Source organism: Adiantum capillus-veneris, chromosome 22 (genome assembly GCF_014529385.1).
Source record: "Adiantum capillus-veneris isolate H3 chromosome 22, ASM1452938v2, whole genome shotgun sequence".
NCBI lineage: Eukaryota > Viridiplantae > Streptophyta > Polypodiopsida > Polypodiales > Pteridaceae > Adiantum > Adiantum capillus-veneris.
The window spans coordinates 98612851-98628718 of NC_140952.1; the positions used below are offsets into that span (position 1 = coordinate 98612851).

Sequence of the window (15868 nt, forward strand, 5' to 3'; positions counted from 1 at the left end):
ATGTGGCTGCTGTGTTTGCTTACCATACAGACAATGTTCACAGAATTCAAAATCATTAAATGAAAAGCCAAGCAAATAACCAGAACGAGACAAGATTTCCATTCCCTTCTTGGACATATGTCCTAACCGGCTATGCCACAAAGAAACGTTCGGCTGCTCGGTTACATTGATGACATTTTTAGAGACATTTGATACATAAATCATGTAAAGTCCTCCAGACTTTACTCCATGTCCTACTGTCATAGAACCCTTGGATATCTTCCACATGTTCTGTCCAAAAGTGGTGACGTAGCCAGCATCATCAAGTAAAGCTGTGCTGATCAAGCTCTTTGTAATTGCGGGAACATGTCTCACATTCTTCAACGTAAAAGAAGAGCCATTCTGAAACTTCAATTGAACATCTCCAACACCTAAGATTTCACATGTCTGCCCATTGCCTAGCCGAACATGATCTTTAGTGGTCACATAAGAGGTAAACCACTCCTTGTTTGGAGACACATGAAGTGATGCCCCTGAGTCTATAATCCAGTCACTCAGTGCATTGGCATCAGATGCTGTAAGAAGAGCTGAGTCCATTGTATTCTTCAAGAAGTAGATGTCTCCTGACACTAGACTGTCATCCTCTGCAACAGTGTTTGTCACATTTATTTCTTGAATCTTCACTGAGGACTTGTTCTTCTCACCATGGTCTTCAGCTTTCTCTTTGCCTTTTTTTGCTTTCCATTCTCTGCAGTCTCTTTTCATGTGACCCTTCTTGCCACAATGGTAGCATTCTATGTCACTCTTGCCTTTAGCACTGCGGGACTTGCTACGAGACTGATTCCTCTTTCCACCTTTGTACTTTTCTTTGGTCCTTCCCCTGACAACTAAGGCTGTTCCTTTGCCTTTGTCCATTGTCTTTCTATTGGTTTCTTCAGTAAGCAGACTTCCTTCTACACCTGCTATGTTCAAACCATCTGGAGGTGCAGAATTACTCAAAGCTGTGCGAAAAGTGTCCCAACTTTCCGGCAATGTGATCAACAGGAACATAGCTCTAACAGGTTCGTCAAACTTGACACCTTGAGCTGACAACTGACTGTAGATGGTGTTGAATTCATTCAGATGATTGGACATAGGTGTCCCTATTTTCATCTTCAAGTCAACAAGCTTCTTAAGCCAATATACCTATGAAGCTGCACTCTGCTTCTCATAAAGATCACTCAGCTTTATCCATGCTTGATAAGCCGACATCTCGTCTGCTACATTGAAGTAAACGCTTTCTGCCAAAGTCAGCATAATGGTAGAAAGTGCCAATTCATCCATTTCGCTCCATTCATCTTTTGTACCAACACGTGCCAAATCTGCTTCTTCCACAATGGGAAATTGGTTCCATCCAGCTTCTTGATATTGTAAAGAGAAGTGTCCTGTGATCCAACCATAGCTACGCTTCACAGTAGTTTACATTCCTGGGGAAAATTCGGCACAGTTTCCCCTGTAAACTGACCTCTGAATCAATATCAACCTGTCAAATGAACCAAGAAAGCTTCAGATTCTGCTGAAATTTTAGCAGTCTCCTTTGTAAAATGGCTCTGGTGTACTAAAAACAGACCAAAAACAGCTCAAAAAACCATTGTCTCTCTAACATTGTAAGCTGTGGGTAAACCTGTCCTGCACCTGTACTGTCTCTGACTATCCTGTCACTGTCCTGTAAGCATAGACTGCGACAATGCCTCAACGGCAGTAAAGCAAAGATGCAATCCCAACTGTCTAACTCACAGTCAATACATCCTAGTTGCCTATCTAAGGGTGCTCGAGGAATCGCTCCAAGACCTGTATCACCGAAAGGATCTCAGCATTCGAGAATCCCCCAACTCAGTAAAACCTCGCTCGACCCTCAACAATGGCTGCAGTAAATCTGACAATACATAGACTTCCCACAAATTCATACATCCACAAATTTCCCACTGTATGCTGTAACCGCTGCGGCGGTTGTTTGCTGCGTGACTCACAGCCAACAAACCCTCAGCAGACATACATCATCTCTGACAATACATCCTATGTGGAAGTACTTGCAATGTCAGGATGAAATCTGGAATATCAAGCAGCAAACACAAGCTACCTGATGAACTAGTGGATGTCGCCTACAGTCTGTGTGTAGATGCGTCCGTGTCGTATGTGACACGCCTCCAAGAACTGTGAGCCGTCCTTCGATGTGTAGACAGCCACAAATCAACACTCTGGGAGTGTCGATATCCTCAGCACCTGCAGTCGTAGGCCGAAAACCCCAAATTTGCAGAGTCGGATCTTCACCCGCTGAGACCACGTAGTCGAAAATGGCCTGCGCAGAACTTTGTCGAAGCCGAACGGTGACCGAGATGACCTTACAAGATTTGGGGCCGTGTATTTGCCTATCGAATTTCACTCCAATCTGAGCTGGTGACTCTAGCCTCCTGCAGTGCTGCCCTGAGCCTCGATCTGAGATCTGATACCAGTTGAAGGAGTACGAGCGGAAGTGCGACGCGAGAGAGAGTGCACGACGATATGGTGAACTCGCTCTACTGTAATGTGTAGAGCATAGTGAGTTCTTATTAGGTTTTTACAAAAGAATATGTGTACATACCTGGCGGCCCGCCCACTTACCTGGGCGACCACATTGGGCTTTATATCCCAACATGACATGCATGCATCATGAACAACAGGATTGTAAGCGCACTTTGCACTAAAAGCCCATTCTACATCAACATCAACATTACAATCTCCTTTCACAGAAGACTCAACAATGGCTACATTTGTAGTGGAACCAGTATTTGCAATGGAACCACCATCTTTCTTCTTAGCCTCTTTGGCCATCAACTTAGGACACTCCTCAATCAAGTGATCATTAGCTTTGCAATAATGGCAACTCGTCTTCTTTTTGCCCTTATCACCAGAATTTACAGACGAACTGTTGTCAGTAGAAGCATTAGGAACATGTGATTTTCCACTCGCAGAAGAACCATAAGAAGTGGCTGCATTGTTGTTAACGCCCTTTCTTTGAGCAGCAATAAAAGCCTATCAATTGCACGTTGTCTAGTCATGTTTTTTCTGAAAAGTGACTCTTGCAACAGCAATGTGCACAATTCATCAAACTTGAATACTTCAGGATTTCCTTGGGTCCTAAGTCTCCAAGTACTAGTAATATTCTGGTAAGAGTCTGGCAAGGCATTAACAACAGTCTGCACAAGGGAACTGTCTGAAATGACTTCACCAGTAGAAATAAGTTGCTCATTGATATCCTTGACACTAGCAAGGAAAGTGTCCATATCATCTTCCTCATGCATAATCTTCGACTCAAGCTCTTTACGCAGCAATGCAATTTTTGCCTCATTGCGGCTTGCATAAAGACCGGCCAGAATATCCCAAGCCTATTTTACAGATTTTGCATAACAAATATGAGGAGTAATAGTGCGCTTTACAGACAACAAAATAAACACATGAGCGTGCGCATCTCTTACATCCCAACAAGCTTGCTCAACCATAGGCAAAACAGTTCTAGTAGCAGCAATCCTGCCACCAAAACTTGCAACATCCTCAACATCGCCTAAATTCTCAAAACCAGGATATACATCAATGTCCTGCAAATATCCCAAACTCCCTTTGACACAAGGATATGTTGCATCATGTAAGTCCACATAGGGTAATTTTTTCCATCCAATCTATCGTCAACAGCAAACATCTTGAACGCATCCGTGTTGTTGTCAACCATGGCAAGTGTTGCACCTAATGTGAAAACTACCTAAAAAGAGGAGAAACAAAGCGGGAACGTGTGCTATATAGCACAAGTTGTAGAAGACTGTGAGGACCTATTATGCAAAAAATGGCATGGATAGGAAGTCTGCACAAAATGACAAAATAGCAGAGCAATACTGTCTGTAGTGGACACGGAGGTTGAAATGAGCCCAAATGAAAATTTTGAGCATACCTAGCTCTACGAGGTGTCCCAAAGTATTTTTCGGCCTGCTGACACTTGCCAAATCTCATAAAAATTGGAGGAAGTGAGAATGCGTGTAGTGGAGTTACTCACGACTAAGCCCGGGAGGACACAAACTGCTCTGATACCAATTGTTGGAAATAGGGTTGCAAGGAATCGCACAGCTTGGAGAAGATGAAGGAAGCTCAAGGCACACAACAAAGAGTATATTACTTAGTGTGCAACGGAAAGATAAGATAGCCCTAGAGTGATGGGCGTATATACAATGCACGGGGGGAAAAAACCTCCTAGTGAGGGATAAAATGCCCCGACAGTGTTCACACACATCACGACCACCTGTATATGGTAGCACCTTTGATAGGCACATCATCAAGAAATGGCATTGTGATTTGAGGTATGAATTCATGTAGAACCTTGTTCATCCCATTCATCGTATGTGCAACTAAATTCGTTGCTCCTAGAGGTAAGGTACACATCCTTACCAATCCCAAAGGTGAATTCATGGTTGTTAGATCTCTACTCTCAACATATAGCTAAAATTAATCGTACCCTGAATAGAGATCTCCCATTGAGTAAATTGAACTTCCTACAAATTCCTCTGTAAATTCATCCACAATTTTTCAGGTACCCACATTCCTTATGGCAACCTTGTTTACAGACTACATGTCTTGTATGAAACACAAAGCTCCATTCTTATTAAGCAAAGTGAACCATCTATTTTAATATGGCACACAAGAAGGCTTCAAAATACACATGCTAATCTTCTCAATGAGTAGTTCTATTAGTTTTGGCAAATGTGCTTTTAGAAATGGAATTGGATGCAGATTCTAAGGTACATGAGGGATAGTGAAGATCACCATAGGTGCAATAACACTAGGATTAACACATCCTATCTCATGTGGCTGAAAAGAAAAAGCCTTACCATGTCTTGAAAACATTCCTTTAAAACTCTTTTTATTAAAAAGTCCTCAGGACCAACCATAATTTTGTTTATAGATTCCATTGTGAACTTGTGTCCTATTATTTTTAGATCCCTGAGATTTGACTACAAAGAATCTTGTTGTAGCTTTTCTCGATAATTTGATGGTAAAGGTAAGGCCACTGGTCGCACTTTATTTGCCACGGTTTTGTACTTCGTCTCTACCCACACTTCTGATCCTTCACTGAGATTGAAATCCTTCTTATTTTCAAAAGCCTCAATCACTTCATACATTTCCATAGATCACACTTCCACAACTTGGATTCTAGCATAACTTGGATTCTATCTTGCATGCTAGAATCCATTATAGCCTCAAGCTCAAGCATAATATCTACATGAGAAACTTGTTTAAAGAAACCTAGAACACATTCACTATTCTCTATGAAACCATTTACCTTCATGTCTTTCTCTACGTTATATACATGTTGTCGTGCACTTCTTTTCATATCCTCAGGCTTTATAAAGCATACTGAACCATGCTTTGTTAACCCTTGAAAACCTGTAGAAAAGGCTTCTTCTTGCTTTGGGTCAAGCGAGAACCTTTTTCTTCATGTACCATTGGTACATGGCCAAAACCCTTTGTCTCCCTGTAATCTTTGAACTCTTTGTTTGCCTTTGGTAGAGGATATTCATGAAGACTATCATGGTTCCTCTCATGGTTCACACACACAATCAAGAATATCACAGCCTGCTTCCCACCTCTGCTCTTTATCCTAGCATAAGCAAGACCATTATCCAAGACCTTTGTTTCCATGTGAACGGCTGTGTGGCTGCCCAAGTAGAAGAGGATAGATAGACATCTCTTGCATGGAGAAGTTTTGCTCATCTTTGACATTACCAATGGTTACTTTCACATTTGAACAAGCCCCATATAGATCTCTTGATGATTTGTTTGCTTCTCTAATCATCCACTCTTGGACATAAGATTGATTTTGAAGCCATGATCTATAAATACCACATATGGCTCCTAAAGATCACCTACCTTGAACAAAGTTTCCATTGTAGCTCTTGATAAATGAGTTTTAGAGTAATGGCTTTTATGTAAGGCTTCATCTTCATTATCATCATCCGTAAATCTAGCATGCATTTCTCTTCTTGAAGAGTGGTAGCATCCTACAATACTGTCATCACATTCACTCTCTTCTACATGTACCCCTTGATAGGTCTCTAAGACTAATCAAAATTAGGATCCCTAAAAAGAAAAAAATCCAAGGAACACACTCTTGCCATTAACAATGGCTTGAGTATGTAGTCCTAGAAAAGATCTAGTTCTATCTCTCTAGCAAAAACAAGACTATCATAAAATATTAAAAAAAATCTGGCCTTATAACCTCAACACAAGGCCAAGGAATCCTCCTTTAATTCTTCTTTCTCCTTCTCTACACATGTGAGAGCATAGCCACCATCGGCAGACTCCTCTTCCGATGGGAAATCCTACCAGACGTTTATGCGGTGGAAATGGATAGTTATCCAACTGATCGAGTCCACTCATCCATGATTGACAACCTTAGTCAATCCTCGCTTACCACTCTACACTCATACATGATTTTTAATTTTCTAAGTACTACCATATTCTTTTGACACGTAAAATAATGATGCTTTTAGCATTTCCATAATAGAATTTCTTTGAAATAACCTTTGAAAATAGTATTATGAACATTCTTCACCAAACAGACATATTTACACTTAAGACAAGGTACTATCAATAAAAGAAATCATTCTTGTCTCAACATCACCTATACAGAGGTGAAAATGACATCCATCTCTTTATTTGAAAACCAGGGTAGCAGAAGACATCACCCCAAAAAGTTTGAGCATACATATACCTTAACCAATTGCTCATACAATCGAGAAGCTCTCCTAGGAACATATATAGAAACGCAAGCATGAATGGAGTAGAGACTCTTCGTCCATAGGGGTGGGTAATTTAACAGTGGCCAAATAGCCAGCATCACTCTTCACCTGAAGAGAAAAATATCAAGGAATCAGAGGTGGTCTTGAAACAAGTTGTCTTAAGGAAATTGTTCAAACCATTTCTTTCCTAATTTCTCAATCAAGTGCACATTGTTTTTTGAAAGTTAATCTTTTATATTTAAGTCAGTTTTCTAATTTTTAAGGTATTTATTATTATATGGTAGATGCAATGTTAAAACTTAAAGAATTTACACCAAATGCAAAATTTTGAAGATTGAAGATCCACTTAGGACTGTTATATAATCGTATATTTATCCAAATAATTCAAGAATGTAAGTCTTTTATTTGATTAACGTTCTATATATAGTAATTTTTGCTTTAATATTTTTATCATGGATTCTTAATATCCTATTTTAGACTTGATTTTTATTGTTTAATATTCTAATTTGCGAATTAAATTTGTCTTTAATTTGTTATCAAATCAAGCAATTTTAGACCTAATAATTATCTAAACTAAATATTTGATTAAAATATTTTTATTTTAGCCTTCTAATAGTGTGTTTCAACTCTAACATTATCTCACTAGTTTTAAAGCTATTTTGCTAATGTGCTATTTCAAATTTACCATCAAAAAAAGAATTTTGGCCTTAATAATTACTTAAACTTTATATATAATTAAGATATTTTTATATTAGCTTTCTAATAGTGACTTGAACAATTTTCTCTTTAATTTACTATCAAAAACAAAGAATTTTGGCCATTATAATTATCTACTCTAAATATCTAATTCTCTCATGAGTTTCTAAGTTATTTTGCTAATTTTTCCTTTTAAGTTACTGTAAAAATATAGAATTTTGGCCACAATATTGTGGTATGTATGTCCCTTGGCATGTGGGAGGACAGATGATGGTTTTAACTACCTAGATCTCAATATAAGGAGGTGCTTGCTAAGGAGATAGACACACTCAGTTTGGGCTAGCTTCTCGTGCAATTCACATTGGTGGAGACGACGAGCATTTCAGGTTGTTAGGGAAACTTTCTTGTCTAAATATTTTGTTGCTTTTGTTAACATAGAGCCATGCTGTTCACCTTAGATCTCAATCTCAATTAGCTAAAAGAAGCAAGCCAAGCAATACTGTTTCGACAATCCCTGTCTTGTATTGCTGCTCTACCTCTGTTTGCACAAGTCCGTTGGCATTTATCTCTGCGCACCAATCGTAATTACCATCATCAAGAGGCCCTTGATCATGAAGTGCTAGCTATTGGAACCCTTGTTTTTCCAACAAGGCAAACCCTCATCCCTCGCATCCTTGCTGAAGCCTTTCGTGTTTCAACCATAGCTCTTTTCAGTACTTGCTCTCGCGATCACCTTTCGAGCCTGTTTTGCACTACTTGAATCTTTACGTTGTTGCACCCATTTACTAGCCCTGATCTACATGTTTCAAAATCAAGCAGCTACTCTATGTTTGTGCAAACCCATCATGCTGTGTAGGGATTGTGGAAGAAAGATGCAAGATCGTGAATTTCTTCTTGAGGCTTACATGTGATAGCCCGAGACCCACCCCTTGGTCTCTTCCAAGAGAGCCACGTCAAAGCGTTGGCTAGCTGGTTAGCACAGCTCAATTTCTCCGAGTGTTTCTTGCAACACCCTGCATTCAACGTGCTGCACGCAACCCATTCTCTTGGGATATTATGTGGTCTTGGTTTGCATGTCTTCAAATGTTCCTGTTTTGGATATGCTTGAAGAGGCGAGAGTTGTTGAGCCATAGGAGCAACTAGAGGTAGAAGAAATTGAGGAGATCTTATACCTAAGCAGGTCCTAGCACACAAGGAAAAGAAAATGAAGGGATTAATGTTGTGAATGTGATTGTGTTTGACTGGTAACCAACATCCTATGTGCTGGTGGTCAAATTACAAGTCAATGTCCACTATGATGGTTTTGCATTTACTATTTGTTTTCCAGGCATAATCGAGGACGATTACTCCTCTTACGAGGGTATGTCACAAAAAGATTACATGGAAACACACTCCCAACAAAGAGAACCAGATTGTTGGCGTGGTTGCACGTGAAAGCCAGTGAAAAATGCACCCTAAATTGTAGCATGATGTACAGGTGCTGCATGGTAGCACCATACGAACGAGGGTTCGCGACGATCAGTTATTAAAGCATTGACTTGTAGAGATTTTTGGTTATCTATGTTTAGTAGTGATTCTTTTGGGTGCTAGACTATATAGCTTTTGCTTTTGGGCTCATTGCCTTTATAAGTGTGCCTTGCAGGTTCTCTCTAGCAGTGCATAGTTGCAAAGTGGACTCGCCTTGAGACTCCCTAGGAGTTGTACTCTATGACTTATCTATCTATATTAAAAGAAGAAGTATCGAAAGGTGGAGCTTCCATGTCTAACATACATACATATATATATATATATATATATATATACACACACACACACACACACACACACACACCTCTCTTAGTCAATACGATCAAAATGGTAGATCGTCGTTCCCTCTTTAAAAACAGGTTCTAAGTTCAAGACTCATTTTCTAGGGTTTTCAAGTTTATAACCCAATTTTAAGCCCTATAAAGGGAACTCTCAGCCTAGCAAGAGATCTCATATTGGCAGATGCACTAGCGCTAGCAAGGCAAAGGAGCTTCAGTGTTTGTACTCCAAATTAGCCTAGCGTTTTGGATTTTCAGCCTTATCGCCTGCAAATCTCAGCCCTACCTGCCAACGTTTTTGGTTTTTAGAGCCCTAGCACTACAAGTTAGCAAGAGATCGATCAACCAGTGTTTTCAGTTTTCAACCGGCTCGGAAACTGTCCTCGCGTGTTCCCGTTGCGGTCCGATACTTCTGCAACCCATCGAGCCTCCACTTAGCCATTCCCTTGCCGGCATCGAGTGCTCCATTGTTGTCCATCATCAACATCGTCCAAATCTACGTTTTCAACACTTCATTCCTCTTACATCGGGGGTGCAAATCAACCCCTTGGTGACCATCCACAATCCACATCGAGAAGGATCCAAAGGTGCATCAAATCAACCCCGGACGTGCCTCGTCTTGAGGAGTTACCGCAACGACAATCATCATTCAAGTAAATAGAGTTTGCACTTGAGGTATTGCATTGTGTGTACTTTCCATTTACGCAATCTAAAGAAAATACCACAACGACAACAATGTGGAGGGCCCTTGAGAGGGCTAATTAGGACCCCATCGGGTGCCCTCATTCAAGCTAAAAAAATCGCTAACGCAAGGAAAGAAGTAAGGATTGTGGAAGTGTAAAACTAGATCTTCACCGTTCCAATTCCGTTGCACCTGACACCACAATGGCCTGCTACCATGAGTCCGCAACAGTCATACATACACCTCCTTAAATAGGTCCAAGCCCAAAAGCCGCTAACCAAAATGTCTCATATCTACATGCAAAACATGTCCACAACCCTAAAAGCGGCTAACCAAAATGTCTCATATCTACATCGCAAAACATGTCCACGACCCTGAATGCGGCTCTCACACAAATGATGCTCCTATAGCATAAGCATATAAATGGGTCCACCCACAAGGCATCTCTGGAGCTCCTATCTCAAACAACCCCCTTGACGCACAAACTAAGGACCTCCAAGGCCCTGGATATTCCATGAGACAATCCTCATGGGGTCAATGAGAGACGATCGATGTTGTTGCAACAATCAAGCAAGAAATCTTTGAGGCCAGTTTGGATGGGGGGTAATCCGCATCTGAACGTGTAATTGGTGGAGGCACCACGTGCCAACGGAAAAGAGCAGACGAGACAAGTTTTAACACTTCACAACAATTGAACTGAGAGAGAGAGTGCACAACACACGAGACAAGGAGTGGCAGAGTTCCACCCCAAAAGAGCACTAGCCCCAAACCGTGGCACCCCTTTCGAAATTTTTTTATATCGCTTAAACTCGGTATACAAGTGGGGGCGCGGTTGTTCTTTGCTTTGCTCCTACTCCTACAAGGTAGTCAGAGAAGATAGCCCACCCTTCAATTTAAAGACCCTAGGCCTCTCAAAAGCTGTTACAAAAAAAGCTACAAGCGTAAAGGCATTTGGTCCTCAAAAGCTGACAGTAGCTAAAAAAGCGGATATTCATACACCCACCACGTCAACATGTTGCAACGCACTTCGAGGAAGCCCGTACAAGTTGCCACATCAACACAAATCACGAACATCCGTACAATTACCACATCATAACGTTTTTAAGCATCTTGTGTGTGTGTGTGTGTGTGTGTGTGTGTGTGTGTGTGTGTGAGAGAGAGAGAGAGAGAGGGGGGGGGGGGGACAGAGAGAGAGAGAGAGAGAGAGTGGGTCCTGATTTACTTAAATATAGGCCCCATCGGACGGGAACCTCATAAGGTGATTAGGAAGTCCTTTTGAGAATAAGTTGGTAAAACTGCTTCCGCTTTTAGGTTTTATGCCCCTCGGCCAAGACCAGCAAGTGGGCTCAGGTCTTCAGTGGCTTGACACGTCAGCCGTTTGTGACATCCCCCCTTCTTGAAAGAAGAGTGATCGTCTGCGATCTGCAAGACAACTCAAGTTAGCTCAAAAATTTCCGATGGTCATTCCGAGGGACGATTACTTTCTCATTCCAGATCAGAGCTCTTGATATTCCGGCGTAGCAAAATTAGCCATCACACCCATACCGCGCTGATCTGTACCGCGTGTCTCAGTGCACTAAAATTACATACCCAAGCAATCTCACCCAACTAGGAATATTCAGAGGTTGGCACATAACAATGCTCACATGCATGTTACAAAGACACCGAGCACCACGGCTAAGCACTCCCCCAAGACAGACGGTTTACGATACGAAGCTACTCAACGACTACCTTGTTTCTTCCCCCGCAAATAACCTAGAAAGGTCCGACCATGAGCTCAAAGGACCGATACAACCAAACACGAAACCAATATTAAAACAAGAGTCAAACAATTAAAATCAACACCAAGACACGTTAAAAACCGATACCATCCATTTCAAACAAATTTCAAGCAGTACTTTCTCAAACAAAGTTCAAAGTATTTAAATCAGTACTTTGAGGACGATTGGCTTGTCCTTCTACATAAATGTAATGATACGGTTTTGGATCTAGAGAGTCGCGTCATTCTTATTGTGCCAACGCATGCCCAAAAGAACGTCGCAATTTCCTAACTTCATGATGTGGAAATCAGCTTTTCCATGGTATCCTTGTATGGTCAGAGGAACCGTACCGATGAGAGGTACCACCTTCTAGGTTTGACCGATGGCTAACTCGGCTTCAATTTCTCATCCCTCTGCATCATAATCAAAGTCTATCTGTTTCAGGAATTTTGGATGGACAAGTGTCAGGTGCACGGAAGTGTTAAAGAATTTAGCCCAGATCTAGTACTCCGCACAAACACAAGGTTACTTTACTTCACTTGAAAGAACTGGATTGGACTGAACTGAATGAAAGAGAGAGACACAAGAGAGCGACGCACACACACACACAAAGGGATGTCGGGTCTCAACCACCCTCAAGGGCCCCCTCGCTTTGTTGCCAAAGTACGTACTTGCTTTATTACTTGCACAATGTTGATACAATGATGCTAAATTTGAGATGATGAGATGCTAATGGGTACTTGATGCAGATGCTTGGTACTACTGAGATACTCAAGGGTATTACCGGTACTTGGTCCTTGGTATTGCGGGTTTATAGTCCGTAAAAACTTCCCCCACAAGAGATGCAAGTATACAGCAAGCGGACAACCCTGCCTGACTGAACGTGAGATTGGAAAATAATCACCAATGAAACCACCAATGGTAACAACACTCCTTGTTGATTTGTACAGAGCCGAAACACCACTAATCCAAGCTGAAGGAAACCCCATATGCATAAGAGTCCCCTCCAAAAATCCCAGTCCACTCTGTCATACACTTTTTCAAAATCAAGAAAAAGCAATGCCAATTGAGTGCGCAACACTCGTGCCCACTCACAACCTGGTCATAAAGAAAAATATTATCCAAGATACATCCATCTTTGATAAAAGCTGTCCGAAATCCATGAATCAAATTAGGGGGGAAAGGACGGAGACGTGCTGCTATCATCTTGGCAAGTATCTTATATACCGTGGGGAGAAGAGTAATTGACCTCCACTGTCTCAGCTGAGTACAATCACCTCCCTTTGGTATAGAAGATATCAAGCCTGTGCATAAGGAAGGAGACATCCGCCCTGAAGAGAAAATCTGCTGACATCCCTGTAGTAAAGGCCCGTACACTGCATCTCCAAAAACTGGTGAGTGAGTCCATCATCCCCAGGGCAAGAAAGAAGCAGGATCCAAATCAGCTATAGCTTTCTGAAGCTCCTCTACAGCAAAAGGCATCATCAAAGTCTGATTCATGTCTTCCGTGGCAATCCGTCTAGTATGTGACCACACTGTCTGCCTCGCTGCCCATGTGGCAACAGATCATGGTCATAAGCAGTAGCAATCAGCATAACAGCATCAGGGTGAGTCTGAAGGTAAAATCGCACGTAATGTAGTCCCCGGAAGTCACTCTCTGTGAATGGCAAAAAATGTAGTGTTGATCCTGTCACCCAAGGTGATCCACCGTGCAGCCTTGGAATGGCTCAAAAATTCTCCTCTCCTCTCTTGGATGATACGAATCTCCTCCAAAACCTCTCCTTGGCGTCCTGCCAAGAAGGGGTCTCCAGGGTAAGCCAGTAATAATCTCTAGGTAGAGGTCAGAGGAGCCAATAAAGATCGTTGTCTCTGCTAGAGCTCTCTGCGCGATGTCAAAGTCCTCTCTGCATAAAGCACTGGACTGTCGGATAAAATCAGCAAGAAAATTCGACTGAGAGTCCTCCATCTGAGAGCGCTGAGAATGGGGATCAGCACGTCATATCCGCTCTATCTCCTCACACATGTCTCCCTGAGTCAGGACTCTCTCCGAAATCCGACATCCCCTACGCTCCCCTGAAGACCTCGCAAAAGCAATGAAGAGAGACGTAGGATGGTGATCAGACATAGTAGTGCCGCCCCAAATGCATGTAGATCCTCCTCGGAAAGCAACCCACTGCCCAAAATAAAATCTATCTCTCCTGTAATCTGGCACTCTGTCTCCGAGAACCCTGAGAGAAACACAATGAACTTGGGGTCATGCAAAGGATCGTATATGCCAGGCATCAACGGCATGAGTATGCATCAAAAATCACTCCCAAGCACTCTGCTCTGAAGCCACAATCGAAGTGAGCACTGGAGGCTGATCTGGATTCTGCTGACTGAAAGTCCTGAGCAGACCCAATGATGTTGAAGTCCCCTCCAACAACCCAAGAATCAACCACTGGTACTGTACTGCATCAATCAACTGCACCCAAAAAGATGATCTAGCATGTGCCGTAGTCGGGGCATATATGGAAAGGAAGCCCATCAATGCATCCACCATCCGCATCGTAACATACATAGCCTGTCTTGGGATCAAAATGCCATGCTGCTGAATAGAACCGACATAGGTTTGTTGTTTCCCCTCTCACTCGATGTGATTTGATTCTCGGCATTGACTGGTTTCGTGAGCACGATCCACAAATTAGTTGGAAAGAAAACACGCTCACTCTCTCATCGGAAGGTGCCTCTCCCGTGGTCATTCACGATGAGTAGGGCCTCCATTCTTTACCTCTAATCTCCCATGTGCAGGCTAAGCGTGAGCTACAACGAGGCACTCAAGCGGCATTCATATATGCCACTCCAGTGACTCAAGACCTCAAGACTCTTGAACAGTATTCAGGTTTGTTTAAGTATGAGCATCTCTTCTTGCAGGTTGATCTTCCACCCCATCTCCCTCCCGAGCGTCCAGAGGATCATTGCATTGAGCTCATGGAAGGAGCCCAGCCCGTCAGCAAGGCTCCCTACCGCTTGAACAAGTCTCAAGAAGAAGAGTTAGAGCGGCAACTCACTGAGTTAGTGGCCAAGGGATTCATACGCCCTAGTGTAAGTCCATTTGCTGCTCCTAATTTGTTTGTCCGCAAGAAAGATGCGTCTTCTCGTTTATGTGTAGATTATAGAGCACTCAACAAGATGACAGACAAGAACAAGTTCCTGATGCCTAGCATTGAGTATATCCTTGATAGACTCAATGGAGCTAAGGTTTTCTGTAAGGATTCTAATTACTAATCCTTAATTAAGTACTTAAACTCATGATTAAGAATTAAGAAACTTGAATTGAACTTAGAGACAAGACTCGGAAGACTCTGTGTTTGATTGATTGAATTCCATAAATGTGTTACAAGGGCGCTCTTAAATAGAAACTGAAGAGACATGACCATAGGTCAAAAGAAATGACTCTAGGCCAAAAGTCGTGTCCCTCTGCTGTAGAGTCTGTGACCCTTCGGCGTAAAAGTGCAGCCATTCGCTGAAGAGGCATGGCTATTCGCCGAACAGGTGCAACTCTTGGACGAAGAGACGCATCCTTTGGAGAATCAGGGGTCTCGATCTCGTGCGTCTTCGTATCTGCAAAAGAATCAAGCAAGAAGGTAATACCAAGACGAAGAATACGTCACAATCGTGACATTCCCTCCCATAAAATAAAACCCAGGGTAGTTGTAGAAACTTTGGGAGAAGGAAACATATTTTTGTAGTGCTTCTGCATCCAAAGCTTTTTCTGTTAAGTCCCACGTCATGGCACTATTTTTTACCATAACCATTTTGCCAAATTGAAAACATATCATATCTACAACTTGATTAGTGCCTTTGTCAAAGTCATTTGTAACTTCGAGCTTTGTCCAAGAAAAGATTGAATCTTTATCTGCTTCGAGTGAAATTATTGGTAAAATGACTTGAGTTTTATGTTGAGTGATGACCGTTGGTTGGAAATCTGCAAGGTATTCCATTGGTTTGTCTGAACAATAAAATTCTCCTATGAAGGGATGTCGTAGACTGTGACTGAGTAGTACTTGAAGGTATATCCATCTGTAAAGGTTTATCAATAGAACAAGTTGTGTCCAAAGATTCAATTGTAGTGACTAAAGTCATGCTACAAGAGTCTACATC

The 15868-nt window shown here is 41.9% G+C and overlaps 1 protein-coding gene across 4 annotated transcripts in view; it reads right to left on the reverse strand.

The window, feature by feature from the left end:
- Nucleotides 1-6739: 6739 nt before the first annotated feature.
- The window catches only part of LOC147429882 (TonB-dependent heme receptor A), a 58854-nt gene continuing 49725 nt past the window's right edge, over nucleotides 6740-15868 (reverse strand). Inside the window, exon 3 of one of the 4 annotated variants that reach the window (XM_086496074.1) lies at nucleotides 6740-6890. The gene's annotated coding sequence lies outside the window, so the exon portion shown is untranslated. Of the gene's footprint in view, nucleotides 6891-11817; nucleotides 12161-15060; nucleotides 15329-15868 lie in introns of those variants that run through there. The other 3 variants (XM_086496075.1, XM_086496076.1, XM_086496077.1) reach the window with 3 other exon arrangements.